This window comes from Camellia sinensis, chromosome 14, assembly GCF_055761805.1.
Source record: "Camellia sinensis isolate YWXY chromosome 14, ASM5576180v1, whole genome shotgun sequence".
NCBI classification, from domain to species: Eukaryota; Viridiplantae; Streptophyta; class Magnoliopsida; order Ericales; family Theaceae; genus Camellia; species Camellia sinensis.
Genome location: NC_138974.1, coordinates 104944206 through 104964821, shown reverse-complemented (window position 1 = coordinate 104964821; position 20616 = coordinate 104944206). Strand labels below are relative to the sequence as shown.

Sequence of the window (20616 nt, the reverse complement as noted above, 5' to 3'; positions counted from 1 at the left end):
GATCTACACCTTCTACCATACAAAGCCTCGTATGGTGCCATACCAATGCTGGGGTGGAAGTTATTATTGCATGCAAATTCTACGAGTGACAGATAGTCTTCCCAACTCCCCTGAAAATCCAAAGCACACATTCGAAGCATATCTTCCAAAGTCTGTATTGTTCGTTCTGATTGCCCATATGTCTGTGGGTGGAATGCAGTACTGAACCTTAGTTCTATTCCCATAGCTTCCTACAAACTCTTTCACAATCTAGATACAAATTTCGGATCTCTATCCGACACAATAGCTACTGGAACTCCGTGTAAACGGACAATCTCATCAACATATATGGTAGCCAGTCTATAAGCATTAAATGTAATTTTAACTGGTAGAAAATGTGCAGACTTAGTCAGTCTATCAACTACAACCCAAATAGAATCCATACCTCGAGAAGTCCGAGGTAGGCCAACAACGAAATCCATAGTCACATGCTCCCACTTCCATTCAGGAATAGGGAGAGGTTAAAGTAGACCGCCTGGTTTCTGATGTTCAACTTTAACTTGCTGACATTGAAGACACTTGGACACATATTCTGCAATTTGTTTCTTCATTTTAGGCCACCAATAGCTTTGTTTCAAGTCCCGATACATTTTATTGTTACCCGGATGCATAGCAAACACTGATTTATGGGCTTCATCTAAAACCCTCTTCTTTAGTTCCGGAATATCTGGGATACACATTCGGTTTCAGAATCTCAATATTTCACCTTCAATGCTGAACTCTGCTTTCGGACTCGTCTAAAATTCATCAATCACTTTCTTGAGGAATTCATCCTCTTTCTGTTTTTGTTTAATCTCATCAATAATCCCTGGTTCAGCTGAAATAGCGGCTATCAATGCGCCCTGTTTACACAACACCACTTCAATTTCAGACTTCTCAAAATCTTGCAAGATTTCCTTCTGTTCAATGACCAGGCAAGCCATACTCCTCGTTGATTTTCTGCTCAAGGCATCAGCAACTGTATTAGCTTTCCCGTGGTGATACTGAATCTCAAGATCATAGTCTTTTATCAGTTCCAGCCATCTCCTCTGTCGCATATTCAACTCCTTCTGTGTAAAAAAGTATTTCAGACTTTTGTGATCCGTGTAGACTTCACACTTTTCCCCATACAGATAGTACCGCCAGATTTTCAAAGCAAAAACAACTGCGGCTAACTCTAAATCATGTGTTGGGTAGTTCTGCTCGTGTGGTCTCAACTGTCGTGAGGCGTAAGCAATAACCTTTCCGTTCTGCATTAATACACAACCCAAACCTTTATAAGACGCATCATTGAAAATTACGAAATTTTCCATACCTGTGGGCAATGTCAGTACTGGTGTAGTTGTCAGTCTCGTTTTCAATTCATGAAAGGTAGATTCTCTTTCATCATTCCATTCAAATGATTGCCCCTTGCATGTTAGTTGGGTAAGAGGTACAACTATTTTTGAGAAATCCTTCACAAATCTCCTGTAGTACCCAGCTAAGCCCATGAAGCTGCGAACTTCTATCACATTAGTCGGTGTAGGCCAATTCACAATTGCCTCTATTTTCTGTGGGCCCATTTAAATTCCTTCCTTGTTGATCACATGCCCTAAGAAAACAACTTCATCTAACCAAAACTCACATTTCTTTAGTTTAGCAAATAATTTCCTTTCCCGAAGTATTTGTAGGACAGTTCTCAAATGATGTTCATGTTCAAGTCTATTCTTAGAGTATATCAGAATATCATCAATAAAAACCACAACAAATTCGTCAAGGTAGGTTTTAAAAATTCGATTCATTAAGTCCATAAATGCTGTCGGAGCATTAGTCACCCCAAATGGCATAACAAGAAATTCAAAATGACCATACCTCATTCTGAATGTGATTTTCACAACATCTTATGCCTTTACTTTTAGCTGATGATACTCGGATCTCAAATCAATCTTGGAAAACACTTGCGAGCCCTGCAACTGGTCAAACAGGTCATCAATACGGGGTAAGGGATATTTATTCTTTGTTGTTACCTTGTTCAATTCTCGATAGTCGATACACAAACGTAGGGTTCCATCTTTCTTCTTCACAAACAATACAGGTGCACCCCATGGCGAAGTGCTAGGTCGGATAAACCCTTTGTTAAGCAGGTCTTGCAATTGTTCTTTCAATTCTTTCATTTCAGTAGCAGCCATTCTGTAGGGTGTTTTAGAAATAGGTTGGGTGCTTGGCATAGTCTCAATTGTAAACTCTATCTCCCTGTCCACCAATTCCCCTGATAGTTCATTTGGAAACACATCTTGGAATTCTCTAACAATAGGGATATTATTCAATTCAACACCTACAGATTGTTCAGACAACACATAACACAAGTAACCCTGGCACCCTTTCCTGATCAGTTTACATGCTTTCATTGCAGATATCAAATAAGGTGGAGACACTACCCCATTACCCACAAATACGATTTCTTCCTGTTCTGGTGGTCTAAACACAGCCCGTTTTGTCAAACAATCAATGGTGGCACAATATTTAGTTAACCAATCCATGCCCAAAATTACATCAAAGTGCCTAAAGTTCAAGGGTAACAAATCCACATACAAAATGGCATTCCCAACACGCATGTCACAAAAACGATATACAGATTCGCATAATACAGACTCCCTGGATGGAGCAAATACACATAGCAGATATGGCAATAATTCTAGAGGTCTACTTAGTCTAGATGCAAATGCACATGTCACAAAAGAGTGTGTTGATCTAGAGTCAATTAACACAAAGGCGTCCTGTTTACATATAGAAATAGTACCTGAGACAACTGCATTAGCATTCCGCGTATCGCCCGGAACAAGCGCAAAAACTCTCCCTTGCCTCACAGTATCTCCAGTGGTAGTAGATCTCATGGTATTTCCCAGCTTCGGGATCGATACAGTGGAACTAGTAGCTATCTCCACACTGTTCTGATTACAATCTCGGGCCATGTGCCCTTGTTTACAACATTTGAAATAAGCTCCTGATAGACGGTAACAAACCCCACGGTGCCTTTTACTACAAATGTTGCACATAGGAGATGTGCCTTGGGAAGAATTTGAAGTATTTCAGGAGCCCGTGTTTTGCTTTTTTGAAAATTTCAACTTTGAGAAAAAGCCTTGCCTTTTGTTTCCTTTCCAGTCAGTTGTTGGTTTAGTTTGTCTAGCTATATTGGCTTCTGATATTATGGCCCGGTCTAGCACCCCAATGTAGGTTTCTAGCTTCAAGACATTCACCCTTTCTAATATGTCGCTTCGAAGCCCACCTTCAAAATGCCTCGCTTTCTTATAATCAGTATCAATCACATGTGGTGCAAACCTGGCCAATTTAGTGAATTTGGCCTCATACTCGGCTACAGTCATACTGTCTTGCCTAAGCTCCATGAACTCTGACACTTTCCTATCCCGAACACACCGTGAGAAGTACTTGTAATAGAAAATCTCCAAAAATTTCACCCAGTCAACATCTTTGTGATTCTCACGCATCAACATCCACCACCTTCTTGCTTCGTCCTCTAGCATAAAAGTGGCTAAAAGTACTTTCCGTGTCTCCGAACACGGAAACACTTCAAATAGTTTCTCAATGTCGAGGACCCACGCTTCCGCTTTCAACGAATCTAATCCACCATGGAACTGTGGTAGTTTCATTTTCTTGAACTCTTTGGTGAGAGCTATTATCCGATCATCATTCTAATTATCTGGCACAAGAGGTGCCGAAGATGGAGGTGGAGGATGCGGTTGCTGCCACTATTGTTGCCATTCCTGTTGTTACCTCAATGTTTCTGCGATTTCCTGCATCAATCTCTTCATTCTATCTATTCTGGCAGTAGAGGACTCTTCTATCTCATCACCTCTTGTTCTCACAATCTGATTAAACTTACATTATTCTTTGTACAAAAGATTCATAGGTATGCTTATATTAAAGAGCAGACATATTCAAATAATTTGCAATGCAAGCAAATCACAAACTCATAACACATAGTTGTCCACAATAAAACATTTAGGTGCATTCTCGATGCTATCAAATTCATACTTATCATATGAATGTATCCTAGATTTTTTCGAGACGCTTATTGCTCTTTTGGACAAGTGTGTGAGTTATTAACTCGTGCTCTGATACCACTCTGTCATGACCCGAACCCACTCCCAAGGGTTAAGGACATAACCGGCCAGTAATCATGAGATTACCTACGGCCATAAACCAAACAGGACATAACTCATCAGAGTAAAGGGGGCCAAAGGGAAGCAAAATTTAAATCTTTGTCCATAGAGTTGTGCTTACATGGCACATCATAACAAACCATACATAGACATATTAATAACTGACAACAGAAAACACAGTAACATAAAGTTCTGTACAAATAGGATCGTTTAAGTCTAAGTCAACCCATGAAACTATGTACAACAGATTCAAAGTCTTCGCCAACATGACAAAATAAAAATACATAACAAAAGGGCAAAGACGAGTCTCGTGCGTAAGACGCAATGGCTGACTCTTGAAAACCTTGGTTGTTCCACACAGACTTCACTAAGGCTGGGTCTGGATCTCTCTTGGCTCACCTATAAACACATGAATGAGCATGAGCGAAAGCCTAGTAAATAATATCAATTAAAGAAGATGCATTGGAACAATATACATCGGACGACCTTAGGCCCAATTCATATTTCTATCTAGTACATAAATAGATATGGATCAAGTAACTTCGGTTCCAAACACTTCGGACGGCCTCGGGTCCAATCCATTCATGTCAAACTGGCATTTGGCCCATTTGTCTTTCATTCATGTCAGACTGGCCTCTGGCCCATTCATTCTTTCATTCAAATCATACTGGCCTTCGGCCCATTCATTTTACCATTCAAATCATACTGGCCTCTAGCCCATTCATTCATTTATTCATGTCAAACTGCCATTTGGCCCATTCATTCTTTCATGTCAAACTGGCTTTTGGCCCATTCATACTTTCATTCAAATCATACTGGCCTCTGGCCCATTCATTTTACCATTCAAATCATACTGGCCTCTGGCCCATTCATTCATTTATTCATGTCAAACTGGACTTTGGCCCATTGATTCTTTCATGTCAAACTGGCCTTTGGCCCATTCATTCTTTCATGTCAAACTGGCCTTTGGCCCGTTCATTTGGCATAGCAAACATTGTCCGCCAATCAATTTAACAAACTTACAAACTTACATAGAAGTAAGCAATTGGACAACAACATATTTCAGATATCTTTGTCAAGATATTACTCATAGTGATCGGTTGGTTGGTTTGCCTTGGAGCTTGACCCTACACATCACATAACACACACGGGTCACAAATGATTAAATCTGTTCTTTAATTCACATATTCCTCATTAGGCTTTATTCTTATCCCTTTCATTCAATTACAATGCTCAATGTATGCCTAAGAACACTTAGAAGTGAAAGAGAACAAAAAATGAAACACATAATGCCTTTTTAAATTTACAGAAATAGGGTCCCCGCTCGAGCGTGGACTTCCCCCCTCGAGCGGACCCATGAGGTCTGCAAAAGTACTGGATGCATCAAAATTACGCTCGAGCGTGAAGTCGGGCGCTCGAGTTGAAGGTCTGTCTACATAGCTCCCCGCTCGAGCGCGAACTTCCCCGCTCGAGCGGACACCTTGTCTGCAAAAATATACTGGGAGAACGAATTTCACGCTCGAGCGGACATCAAATTTTTTGGAAAATCCAGAACATGTTCTTGAGCTTCAACTTGATATTCAAAGGCTCTACTTCCATGGTTTTGGCTCAATCTTCGCATATACATATACTAACATGGTATAAATACCAAATTACATCATTTTGAAGCTCAATTCCACAAATTAATCACATGCATGTCCCAAATTACACAAACTCATTTCCAACATGACAAATTCATGCATTCAACACTTACACCCCTATGAATTGTACATGCATGTGACATCTTACTCTCATTCTCAACTTACAGAGTGCAAATGGTGATTACAAACATAAGCTTTAACCAAAATTCTACATGAATCATGTATTTCAAGCTTAACAGGCGAATTCAAAGCAATTACATACATGCATGCATACATCGACCTTCAATTCAACATGATCAACTCAATTCATAGTCTAACTCACTAATTAATCTTCAATCCACAAAATTACAACTCAACTCATGAATTAAAGGGTTGATTACTCACCTAGAAGCTCAATCTCCCTAATGTATGATTAATTCTTGAGTTCAACCTTCCAATTTCTCAAACTTGAGCCAAACACAAAATTTTCCCTCTTGTTCCCTCTCTAGCCGACCCTCTCTCTCTCTCTTAGAGTTGATATCAGCCAAATGAGCACAAAAGAGAAGAATTGAGAGTGTAATGGCCCTTATATAACCCCACTAAGTCACATTAATTTAATATTAGATATTTGAGCACTTAACTGATTAATTTAATGTAATTAATTTGATCCGAATCAATTTTCAATTAAATTTCACTGTAGGCTCTAAAAATCATGCCAGTCACAATGACGCAATCAATTTCAGTTTTTGTGGCCGATAAGGCCTTCAATTTAAATTCCAAAGCAGATAATCAAACAGATATTCCTACGGTGACCAGATAGAAATTCAAAACCACATATTTTCACATAATGGCGCACAAAATCATATCAAATACATAACCATATTCATATTAAGGACCAATTAGCATACTACGGAACAGGGATATCACAGATGGGTCAAGTAGTTCTAAGTTATTCGAGTTTTATTCAACCCATGTGTCAATATCCATTCAATATTTTGAAGGTCTTTGAGGTACATATTTGGAATTTCTAACCAAGAAAATTTACTTCGAAGAGCATTCTGTTATCTTTAGAGGAGAAAAAGTGTGTTTCGAAATGCTTGATTTGGCTTTGGAAGGAATGGGTTATTTCGAAGCTAGTATTTGTTAAATGTGAGTCTTGAAATTAAAGGCATACATATTAAGAAAATATAAAACAATAAAACCATGCAATTAGAACGAAGAAAGTCATATTGTATTAACATAAACATTTACATTAGAAGGGCCTATTTGGCTACATTCTCAATTTCGTAAAAGTAACGAATGGAAAGGGTTACAAGGTCATAGAACTTAGTCCAGCAAAATTCAATAAATACATGTTCCTTTTCCTACCTTTCCTCTATTCTATCTAAATGGGGCTTCTCTAACTGGTGTGCCCTTATTTGGTAGAAAAGTTGTTGGGCTCTCATTTCAAATTTTGTTTGCTTTAGTGCGTTCTCCACTTCATCCACCTCATCTATGCTTGTATCCTCCCCATATGTTGGGTCATTATTCTTGAAGTCTTCGTATTCTTTAAGGAGATTCTCTGCTTTATATTGGGTTTGAATACAAGTGGTAGAGATCTTATCCAAAGAATTAACTGGTGGACAATGCATTCTTATGCCAGTTGAGCAAAAGAGGGAGTTGGTCTAGGAAGGTATAGAGTTTTGTCTGGGCCACTAAATTAAGGATATGGCATCGGGAGACTATGTCATAAGCTCATAGAAGGTTTTTGTGGGGCGTGTCATTTCAAAGCACTTCGAAGGATATGTGGGAGAAGACAACAAGCAAAGTTTAGGCCTTATACTGATGGTAGGCAGTAGAGGGAGCTGGGGCCTGATAGGGGGTGAAGTGCTGGTCCTCAAAAAGAATGAGCTTCAATTCCTCAATCCAGTTAGGATTAGGAGGAAGGAGAGGTGCAGTTGGGTCCCCTGGAAAGAAAGGTGGAAATTGGGGCTCATTCAAACACTCTAACTAGTTAGAAGAGCAAAGTTTTGCATTCTTGGCCAAGTGTGAAAGGCTCAGTCCCAGAGCCTTGATTGGATGAGGGGTCTTCCGCACTATTTTGGTTGGCAAGGTAGCGATATACCATGCCGAAAGAAAATTGTCTTCGAGGCAACGGAGGCGGTCAAATGGTACATAGGGGTATACCATGGAGCTACAGGAAGAATGAGGAACCAAAATAGGGTCATCGAATTCAACAAGTCTATGGTGAATTCGCTCTCTTGTTTGAGGTTGGGTTGGTTTTGGCCAGGCATTCCGTCTAGTAGTTTTGGTAGAAGATGAGGCAGCCTCATCCCACGCAGAGTTCTTTGGAGCAAATGAAGAGCCTTCGAGATCCATGTAAGCAAGTTTTTGTTCTAAAGGTACATATTCGGCAAAAGCCTCCATAACTTATATAGATGGAGGAGGGTAAATATGGCTAATAAATGCATGAGAGTCCTTTTGAGGTTGGCCATCATTATCCAAAACCTCTTTGTATGCTTGATCAATGAAGGAAAATGTGTGATTGATTGGCCATCTAGGATGTATCGATCCCTTCGTTTGCATAGATAGTGGAGGTAAGGTTCAAGCACAAGAGGAAGTTCAGCGTTTTAAACATTGATTGAAGATGGTTATACTTCCAAAACAATTAATTACCATGCACATCCTAAAACATGGGCAGTAGTGCATCGATCGACTAATATTACCAAGTATTGGTTATATTAATGTGGGGGGTAATGTTGGCCATATATTTTGTACAAGCTAATCACAGAGAAATTTGGGGAGTCAGTGAAAGTCTCCATTTATCAAGAGACACGTGGCAACTTGTATCAATGGCGATGGATCTGCGAGACACTGGAACAGTCAAGATATGCAGGGTGACGTGGTGAAACAGTTGCCTATAATTTAAATTCAAATTCAGGAGGTTAGTGGAAGCAAACTATCTACAGCTATGTCCAGTGATCATGGAGATTATTTCAGCAGTTATCACCCACTTCAATGGTTATCAGCCACTTTGACGGTTATTATCAGAGTCTATTAATAGAGGAAAAAGTTGATAGTGAAGGACCTAGAACCAGATCCAAAAACCAATTTATTTACTTTACATTTTTCGTCCAGTCCTTGACTTTCTTGCATCGTATTTCAAATTCCTAGAAGTAGTTCTAAGTTAGCCTGTTGTTGTAACCCCCTTCAAAGTTGTAAAAGTGCAAAAGTGCAATTGTAAACTCTTGTTTACTTAAATGAAATTTGATATTTGACACTGTTTCTCCCTCTATCTTTTACTTTTGTGATTAGTTTTCTAAATTTCCTCCTAAAATAAACTACCAGTAAAAGTACTCTTTTATTGAGGCTGAAAAGAATTTCGAAGCAATCGTCTGATTAATTGATTAACATTTACTATGTTTCTAAAGACTTATTGATCCTTACCAGCACGCTCTAATTATGTTTCTAACCTTCGAAAGCCAGAAAAGCCAGCACCAGTGAAACAAAAAGTAAATCAACAGAAGGAGGAGCAATGAGAGGGGCCTTGGAAAGACCGAAGAAAAATAGGAAGGAAATAGTAAGAATCAATATTAAGGTGAGTTATGTTATACCTTAAGTAAACATAAATTGTTTAATTATTTTATGAATTATTTTATGCAAATCATGCTTTTTAAATTGTATTGACGTTACAATTATGTTATTTATTTTATGAACCATGTTCGCTTAAAAATGGAAACCCGTGGATAAAACAGTTTATTAAATGTGTTTTTGAGTAATTATTTTATAAGTACTACCATGGAGGTCCCATGCCTCAGGGAATTTAAATAACCATTGGCTCTCTGAATTGTCACTTTAATGACCCTCTGACGGTCACATGCCTTGGAGTACTTAAATAACTATTGGCCCTCTGATTAGTCACTTTATAACCCTCTATCTGTCATGGATCCATTGACCCTCTATTCTATTATGTACCGTGATTATGATTATTTTACTTATATAATTTATGCATTATGATTCTATCATTTAAAATGATTTATTCAAACCAAACTATTCATTATTTAATCTAAATAATTATCCATGATGATTTGTGTACCCTTATGCTCTTAATAGAATATTTCTCACTCTGCCATATATTTATAGCTATTAAACATTTTCAGGTGAAGAAACAAAGGATGAATTGTTTTATCCCATTAATCAAGACCCCGACTTAAAATAAAAATGGTTTTTTTTTTTTTTTTCTTTCTTTCTTTCTTTCTTTCTTTTCTTGTTTATATGTAATTATTATTTAACTCATGTTATATAAATACTCCCTCCGTCCCAAAATATTAGTCCCTTATTCCATTTTTCATTGTCCTAAAATATTAGTCTCTCTTCAAAAATCAAGTACAAAAATAATATAAATTTCCTATTTTGCCCTTCTTTTAAATTAATAAATAATATAAAAAGTACAATTATGACATTGATATTCTCAAAAAATGTACTATCAAAATGATAATTTTGGAAAATCAACTTTTTTCAAAAGCAATAATTGTACTACAAAAAAAAGTTGGATTCCCCAAAAGGGACCATTATTTTGGGACGGAGGGAGTAATAATTCTCATGTACGCTTTAGATATTTATATGCACATTTTATCCCTGTGCATTATCTAATTTGTTTAGGTCTCGTTTGGCAACATCACTTTTTAGTCTAAAAGTCACTAAAAAAACTAAAAAGCCAACAACTTATATTAAAAAGTCAAAGATTTTATTTTTCCTCTACTTTTTACACATCTTTGTGTAAAAAATTAAAAGGTCATCCCAAACATACTGATTTTTTTTACATATATTTTGGCCAAAAAATCAAAAAATTATTAAAAAGTATGTTCTCAAACGAGACCTAACCTAAAATTAATCCTTGATAATTTTAAAAATTAACTAGTTACGAATCCCGCGTTAAGCACTCAGAATTGAGTCGTGACATGTAATCTCTTTATCAATTTGAAACCTAAATTTCTGACATTCTTATAATTATACGTATTATTGAGCCAACTTTCTTGTCCCTCAGTTAAGAACCATAGGTCAAAGTTATATCCATCAATAATAATAAATAAAAATAAAAACAATAAAAAAGGTTAATTAGAAGTTTCTATGTCGCTCTCTATGTCTCTTCTGGTATGTCATCACCTTGCACATTTCTTCTTCGAGGCCCATTAGAGGCGGACCGTAACATCGTCTACCGACGCAGACCGTAATTACCATGTCTAAATATTATTGATTGTTGCGGACCTTGTGGCGGCTCTGACATTCCATTCAGTAACGAATTGGTCAAATAAAACATAAGGATAACCCCTTGGACATTTAAAAGGTGACCTCATCACTGCAATAGATATTTCACTCCCCTCGTTTTTCAATATCATCAGACACTTTAGAGTTGTATAATTTATCTGAGCTATTTATATGTTTTAAATTTTTTGATATAGTTTTTGGAAAATATTTAAGAGTCACAATTTTTGTGGCTTAAATGACTTAAAATTATCAAAATGACATCATTTTGATAATTTTGAAATTGTTTTGTAATCAAAATAATATCGTTTTAACAATTTCGAACCATTTGAACCACAAAAATTATGGCCCTCAATCATAGTTTTTACTTATAATTCAGACACTTTTAGAGTTGTGTTATCTGAGCTATTTATATGTTTTAAATTTTTTGATATAGTTTTTACTTATAATTTATTAAATATTAATAAGTTAAATAAGTTGATTTTTTAAAACAGGATAAGAAATGCTTTTGATTTATATTTTTAAATTATCAATTTTTAACTTATAATAAAGAATAATGTTATATGCACCAATTAATATACTAACTAGGTACCAATTGATGATATGGCAAAATTTAAGATATTTTTGATATTTATAATGTAATTAATAAGTGGGGTCAATAATAATATCATAACTATTGTTAGTACACTAATTAGTATACTAATTGGAGTATATAACACTACCGTATAATAAATTACACCAAGCAACACATTTATGGTCTAACGCTCCCTAATATGAATAATAATTATTACTTCTTAATTTATAGGGAAAATTACAAATACCCCTGAGGTTTGAGAAATTACAAATTCCCCCTGAATGCTATATTTGCATAACAAATTAGGAGATAATTTGTTATGAAATTTAAACCTCAGGAGGCAAATTGTTATGAAAATACAAACCTCAGGGGGCGGGATGTAGTTTCCGAAACTTCAGGGGGATATCTGTAATTTAGCCAAACCTCAAGGGAGGTATATGTAATTTGCCCTAATTTATAAATAGAATTAGTTTTATTATTAAATAATAATAATAAATAATAATATTTTTTTATTCCTATTGATGTAAAATAATAATAAACATAGAGATATTATTTAGTGATGTTAGAGTAATATTTAACCATTTATCACTTAACACTTGTCAAGTTATTTATCAAAAATTTAACAAAAAGTAATAAATTTCACTAATTAATTAATAAATATCAAGTTGAGATACCACGCGAATTTATACAAAATTACTAAATAATTTTTCATAAAAATAAGTTTATGGAACCATCCTTTTTACAGTATTTGTTTTTTAACATAAAGTACAATTCATTTTGTGTATAGAGAATTATGCGTTCTTGTTTCTCCATTATTTTTTTTTTTTTAGATAATTACACCATCATTCCCCCATCTACTAAATAATAGTTTACCACTTATTTATAAATATTTTGAATTTTTCAATTATAAAAATATAAAAAATGTTTAGGAGTATATTAATGGAATGTAGCATGGTTATAAAAATAAATCACTTTCACTTTACATAAACATTCTCCATAAAGATTATTTGTACGATATTTATAATTGAGAGAATAAATAAATATAAGTTCATCAATGAGAAGTAAAGCGATATTTTCTAATAGTTGTAAGTTTCTCGGTGTAATAATTCAATCCTTTCCCAAACCCCCAAAGTTACTAAAGTTAAAGAACTACCTCTTCAAACAGGTTACACGCACTAATTAGTGTACCAATACTAGTTATGACATTATTATTGATCTCATTTATTATACAAATTATAAATATCATAAACCTCTTAAATTCTATCATATCATCAATCGATACACTAATCAAGATATTAATTGGTGTATATAGCATTACTTAATTTCAAATAGTAACTAAGAAATTGAACTTCCATTGCTAAAAACAGAACATAACATCTATAAAATAAAAAAAAATAAAAAAAGAAGAAGAAGAAAATAATCTCTTAAATTAAAGGATAGATAGCTGCTAGAAATTGTAAAACTGAATCATAAGCTAGCTCTACTGAATTTAACCAGTAATAACAAATAAAATATTTTAGTTATCAAAAGAGTAGTATTTTTAGTGACGAATTAGATATTTAGTAAGGAATTAATATCATTTTGAGGAAAAAAAATTCGTGCAAAAAAGTAAACCTTTTGGCACAAAATTTTGTCTCTAAAATTACTAGTGATATTTTAAAAATTTTGCTATTAAAAGTCAATTTTTTCCGGACGATTTTTTCCTGACAGTTCACATAACAAATAAAATTGATCTCGTAATATTTTTTGAAACAAAACGTTTACTTTTGTTATAGTGTCACCTTAGCTAGTTTAAACCAAGCTTGACAAGTCTTTCTTATTATTATTTACTAGCATATCACCCGTACTATGCACGAATTGTATTTATAATTATCTATATATGTGAATTGTGATTTTTAAATTTTTTTTTTAAATGTCTTCCTTTTTTCCTTTTTTATATTATATTAAAGTTTAATATTTTGATAATAATCATATGTGTTGGACTTTTCAAAGAATTAAATGTCTTTTTTTATTATTATATTATATTAAAATTTAATATTTTGATAATAATCATATGAGCTGGACTTTCCAAGAAATTTTTTTTATACTTGTTCTTAATGTATTAAAGTGTTATTATGAAGGATAATAATCATATGTGTTGGGACTTTTCAAAGAATTCATATGTGTTGGATTTCAAAGAATTTTTTTTATACTTATTCATAATGCATTAAAGTATTATTATGAGGGTAAGACTTGGGAGTTGGAAGAAATTAATAAATGCAAAGGTTTTTTTTTTTTTTTAATCAAAAAATTAAGAAATTTGGATTGGAGATTAGAGCTCCCACAAGACTTGGGGTTAAAAATTCTCTTTTGCTTAATATATAGTATAGATTACAAAAGCAAGGCTTGCCTGCTATTTATGTTTTGGACCGAAGGATGCAGTTTGCACTATTGTAAGCTTATCATTCATGAGTTCGTCTTAGTAATCCGAATCGTTCAAACTATAGAAGTCATTAAGTGAATCATTTATGTAAAAAATTAAATTGATCAGATTTCGAAAGTCACATGATTAATTTATATTTGTGTGAAAAAAAATGGACAGCTATATTTTTAAAAATATATTTGACGTTCATATTTTTATAAGAAATGTGATCTGATCATGTAGCTGTTGAAATCGGATCAATTTAATTTTTTTGCACAGATGATCTATTCAGTGAGTTCTAACAATTTGAACAGTTCAAATCATCGAGACGAGCCCTTAATAGACTCCAAACAATGCAAACTAATCCCTCCAATTCAACATGAACCGGAGGCAAGCCTGGACCTTTTTACAAATCTGTATATGTGGTCTTCGAACATGGATATTTAGCTAGAATATTCCTTTTATAGCTGCCAAAAAAATATAATAGTTTTTTTTTGCAGTTCAAAATGGAAGTAATCTGAAAATGTAAATTTTATATATTCATCGGAACGTATATCAATTAGTGTCAATGTGATGCCAAGGGCCTATAGTACCCAATATATATATATATATATATATGTATGAGGCTTTTTTTTTTTTTTTTTTGGTATTACTATAAGCTGTGGAAAAGAAATACACACAAATGCAAGCGAGAGTACGTTGTCCTCTTTCTTTCATTCTTAAAGTCATATGTTTTATATCCAACGAAACAAACGGGGCCTATGTGCATTTGTGATTGGTTGTGAGAACTCACGAAAAGCACTCCGTAATCTTGCGTAGTCTTTCTTGCTGAATGAGCAAATGCAGCGTTCAGACTTACATTTAGACATTTTCACTTTTTTGTATTTTAAACTAGGATTGTGTTGATTGTGTTGATGTGTGTTATTAGGATACATGTACATATATTATTTGCCGATCAAAAAAAAAGGATACATGTACATATTTTGTATTAAAATTAGTGCAATAAAAATGTGTAATTATTTTTGAAGATCAAATTGATTTTACATTTTACTTCTTTTTTTTTTGTGATTTTCATCTCTTAACATTTTATCTCTTATAGTTCAAATATAGGTAGAGAACACCATTATAGTTTTGAATTAAAGTGCAAAACTAACTCTGTTAATAACAGTGACAAAATTAACTAAATACGCTTATACAATATTCTTTTTCTCTATTCTCTAATTCATATAATTTTCTATCTTAATAACATATTTAACAAATTAAATCATAAATTAACTTAAAGACTCTAACTTATTACCATAAAATTATTTTAATCTAATTTAAAATTTTTAACCCTATTTCTTATTTAATAACATTTTAAATTAAATATACATAATATATATTTATTTAATTAATTAAATCATAAATTACTATAAATACCTTACTTTATTATCGTAAAATTACTTTAATCTAATATTAAAATTTTATCAAAATTTCTTATTTAATATCATTTTAAACTAAATTGTTGATAGAAAAGGACAGTTAGGCTTAAGGTTAGGATTTTGTTAGGAATAGGATTTAATTTGAAGAAAAAGATAAATATGCGGGTATTTTTGACATTTGATCCTATTTTTGACTTTGACTTGGAATTTTTGGATTGCCTGCTCTCAATTTGGGAGAGTGTGGAAAACTTTCGTTATTTATAACGGAAAAACTAATAGTAGCATTTTAATAATAATAAAAAAATTATAAAAAAGTTCTATACATATATTTGAACCATAGAGGGGTAAAGTATTCCAAAGCAAAACTATAAGGAGGTAAAGCGAATTTTACCTTATTTTTAAGATAACATGTATCCTAATAATACTTTTTAAACTAGGGCAAATTACACTGGTAGTCCTTATGTTTTATCCTTTGTATCATTTTGATCCTTATACTTTCAACTAATTTTGACTTTTAATTTTAGATTTTGTTTCAATTTGGTCCAATTAATAATATTGTTAATCCTTTTAAAGAAAATTATCACTAAATTTGTTGAGGTTAACTAACTGAGTTGAATAAGTTTATAATTTTACCCTTAAAAATATGCCATGTGCACTTATATGCATATTTTCTATTAAAAAAAATTTTAAAAAAAAAATAAGAGTTGTAAACAATTAGAGTAAATTGAGACAAAATTATTAATTCAAAATCAAAATCAAAGCCAAATAAAAATATAAAAAATAAAATGACGTGAGATAAAATATAGAAACTAACGTCATAATTTACCCTTTAAACTATTAGCAGTAGACTTGCGTTATGCATGTGAGATATTAATTTTAGGTGGATTACTTGCACTCCACTTAAGTATTCTTGGACTTCAAATGATATAAAGAAAAACAAAAGCCTCTCTATTTAAAACTGTCTCTATGTGAGTGTTTAGAAGGTTGTTATTTTAGTAGACTATTTTAGTTTTTAACAATTTTAGGAGACTAAAATTTTGTGTTTGGAAAGATAGTTAGATTTTTTGTAGTTGGATGTGATGTTTGTGAGAAAAAAAATAAAATGATTATGGGTTTGATGTGACATTTTGTCTTATTGGCTAATTTAGCCTATTTGTCTTTAGTGCTATTTTAGCTAAAAAAAAACTAAAAAAACTTCTTCCCAAACAATTACTTAAAAAAACTTCTTTTAGTGCTATTTTATCCTTATGTTAATTTACCCCTGATTATTAGTTTTAACAATTGCTATCTAAAACTGTTGATATTTAAGATGCAACGTCACACCTATTGACATACAGCAATGCTAGATATCATAAAAAATCTTTCATGAAAATAATCATGAAAGCTTTGTGACCCTTGAATTACACTTAGGATAAAGCACCACACACTAATCAAGGTAATTCAAGGATTGTAACTCTTTCATAATCATTTTCATGAAAAAAAATTCATGATCCCTAACTTTTCTCATTGACATATATTAATATTTTTTTTAATATATTTTGTGCTATGTTAATGTAATTACTCAATCTTTGATTGTATCTAGAAATAATCAAAATGTCTAGCACACCAAAAATGTTCACATACTCATTTATAGCTGCGAGACAAAGAGGTTGATAGTAATAATTTAAATATTAAAACTAATAATTTAAATAATGTTGAGTATATAATTTAAATATTGAGTATATAATTTATTCGTATACTTCTAACAAGTTATAATTTAAATATATTCATATACTCAACAATTGTGTGTTGAGTATATAATTTAAATATTAAATTTATTCATATACTTCTACCAAGTTAAACTAGTACGCAGGTGGTATAACTTTTAGATAACTTGATAGTAATGATATACACAAATTTTTTTTATTAATTTTTTCTTTTTAGATATAGTTTTTAAATTTATTATTAAATCTAAAGATAGTAAGAATAGTATTAGCCTAACTCAAAAGTTTGTTATATTTTTCAAACTAAATAATGTTCTAATCTATTAAAAGAATAGTATTAGTCTAACTCAAAAGTTTGTTATATTTTTCAAACTAAATAATGTTCTAATATATTAAAATATTTAAGTAAATTCTTTCCCTCTTATTTTTTTTTTAATAATCAACTAATTATTTCTTTTACATATGACTGAATTTTAAAACGGAATCTACCTAGACTTCAATACCATTTTCCTACTCATTTTCTTGCCGTTATGGTTGAAAACCATGTCAATAGTTAACTTTGGCACACGCATGCAAATGTAAATTAATGAGAATATCGACATTAATGACTTCTCCGTGAAAACCCTAGAATCAAAGTTTCGAGCCCTATAAATACAGCCTTGTGGACTGTCCAAAAACCATCCACTCCATCCATCTCTCTCTCTCTCCCTCTCTCAAAAGAGAAATGACAGAAAGAAAAGAGAACATAGTGATGTTCCCATTCATGGCACAAGGCCATATCATCCCTTTCTTAGCATTAGCACTTGAGTTAGAAAAGAAAAATGGATACACCATAACCTTTGTGAACACTCGTCTCAACATCAAGAAACTCCGACCCTCAATCCCTCCAAACTCATCCATTCGCCTCCTTGAAATACCATTCAATAGCTCCGACCACGGCCTCCCTCCAGACTCCGAAAACACCGACTCTCTCCCTCTCCCTCTCCTCCTCCACCTCATCGTCATCTCTCCCGCTCTGGAGCCCGCCTTCCGAGACCTCATCTCCGGCCTCGTCCTCGAACATGGCCGCCCACCACTTTGCATTATTTCCGACATGTTCTTCGGATGGTCTGCCAAAGTTGCTCATGAATTCGGTGCATTTCATGCTATATTCAATGCTGGTGGGGGCTATGGCATGGCTGCTTTTCACTCTTTATGGCTACACCTTCCTTACAACAAAGTGAATTCCGAGGAGTTTCCTATGCCGGGCTTCCCCAAAGGTCACCAGATTCACACCAAACAGTTACCAGAACATTTTCAAGTAGCGGTGCCCGGTGATTCGTGGTGCTCATTTTCACAAGATATGTTTCGAGATTGGTTCGAGAGTGATGGGATTTTGTTCAACACCATGGAGGAGATTGACCATGTTGGGATGGAGTATTTTAGGCACCAAATTGGCTGTTCCGTGTGGCCAGTTGGGCCTATTCTGTCTTCCTTGGGAAGCAAAGCTCGTGCTGGTGACGCTGAAGCCACAATGCATCTTTGCATGAAATGGCTTGATTCGAAGCCAGCAAATTCAGTTCTTTATGTGGCGTTTGGGTCACAAAGTGCACCATCACCATCACAAACAATCCAGTTGGCCATGGCTTTGGAAGCTTGTGGCAAAAATTTCATTTGGGTCGTTAGGCCACCATCGAACTCAGTCACAGATCATGACCATAATGATGGAGAATGGTTACCGGGAGGCTTTGAGAGGCGTATTCAAGATATTAACAAAGGGCTGCTGCTACTGCAACAATGGGCACCCCAGTTGGAAATTCTGTCCCATAAATCTCTATGTGTGTTTTTAACCCACTGTGGATGGAACTCAGTGCTTGAAGCTCTCAGCAATGGAGTCCCAATGCTTTCGTGGCCGATGGGGGCAGAGCAAAACTTCAATGCCAAGATGTTGGAGGAAGAGATGGGACTTTGTGTTGGGGTGGGAAGTGGGAGCAGTGAGGTTAATCATAAAGACATAGTGAAAAAGATTGATTTGGTGATGGGTGGGTCAACTAAAGGGAAAGACATGAAAAACAAAGCTTGTGAGGTTATGGAGATGCTTAACAATTCCAAGAATGATGAGAAAGGGTTCAAGGGGTCTTCAGCCAAAGCCATGGAGGATTTTCTGTATGCTGCATTGTCAAAGTCTTGTAATTATTAAACTAGCCTTGCAGATCAGAGTCAAATGATCTAAGTGGGAGGCTGCCTTCAATGTTTTTACTTATATATTATTCCTATACATGTGTATCGCTTTTCTAGTTTCAGTTTAATTGGATTAGAAGGTCAATGCCTTGATTCCAGTTAAACATAACAGAAATCACTATCATGCTCCTCTTTATTCATGTATTTATCATATTTTATATATTTTCATCAATAAAGATTTTTTTTTATTGATATAAAAAATAAATAAATAACAGGAATCACCATCTATTTTACTGTTGACTTTTGTATTTATTTTTCATTTTCTAATAGAATAATATGCCTTTTCTCACCAATCTTGGTTCTTGTTTTCTGGAAAAATGTTTTAGTATACATCTTTCATTCACTGCAGGAAAATTGTTTTTTAGCGGCGATTCAGAAACGCCTGTATAAGCTTCAAAAATGCCGTCATATGTTATAGCGACGTTTAATCTTTGCGTCGCTAATACAGCCGCCGTAATAGCTTTACAACATTCTAAAAAACGTCGCAAAAACTTTGACGCCCGCTACCTTTCCGTCACATAATAACGTATGACATCATGATGACGTCATTTAGTGGCATTTTTTAAAAAAACGCCACGGTTTTTTTATTTTTAAAAAGAATATAAACCAAAGAATTTAACTAATTCCTCCAAAAAAAAAAAAGAAAGAAAAGAGAATTTAATAGCAGCTTCAGAATTTAACTAAAAACACGAATGGCTCAAATTTACATATCCATATGCCAACCATGCAATAAGCTAATCACAATTTTTATATGTCCAATATAATTGCACATTTCATGAGATTTGTACTACACAAAATATATGTACTCTTCAATCCAAAAATTAAAAAAAAAAAAAAATCACCAAATATATGTCAGTGCAAGGTAACATTAAATCCAAATTGTCATCCAAATTGTCACCCAAAGGATAATCCAGTCCCAACATTTGAAGAACCAACTTCCAATTCTTTCTTTTCCATAGGCTTTTCATTCTTTTCCACATGGTTCTCAGTCTTTTCAGATGACTGTTTGACCCATGACCTGGTTTCATCCTTCGTGAAAGTCCCAAATAGTAGTGCCTGCAAAAGTGGGAGAAAAGTTACATATATCACTACAACAAAAGTAACCTATGGTGACGAAAACTAGTGAAGAAAATCAGATTCGTCACTAAATAAAAATAATTCGTGAGGAATTTATAAATTTTGTCACATATAATAAAAAAATGAAAATGATAGGTGAGAAAATTTATTTTCGTCAATAAATACTTCATTTTAAGTGA

General features: G+C 33.7%; 1 pseudogene across 1 annotated transcript; it reads left to right on the top strand.

Annotated features, from left to right (window-relative positions):
* Positions 1-17801: 17801 nt before the first annotated feature.
* On the top strand, positions 17802-19588 carry LOC114300407 (UDP-glycosyltransferase 92A1 pseudogene; annotated as a pseudogene). Its single transcript, XR_014350704.1, has one exon. The product of XR_014350704.1 is annotated as a UDP-glycosyltransferase 92A1 pseudogene (transcript).
* The last annotated feature ends 1028 nt before the right edge of the window (positions 19589-20616 follow it).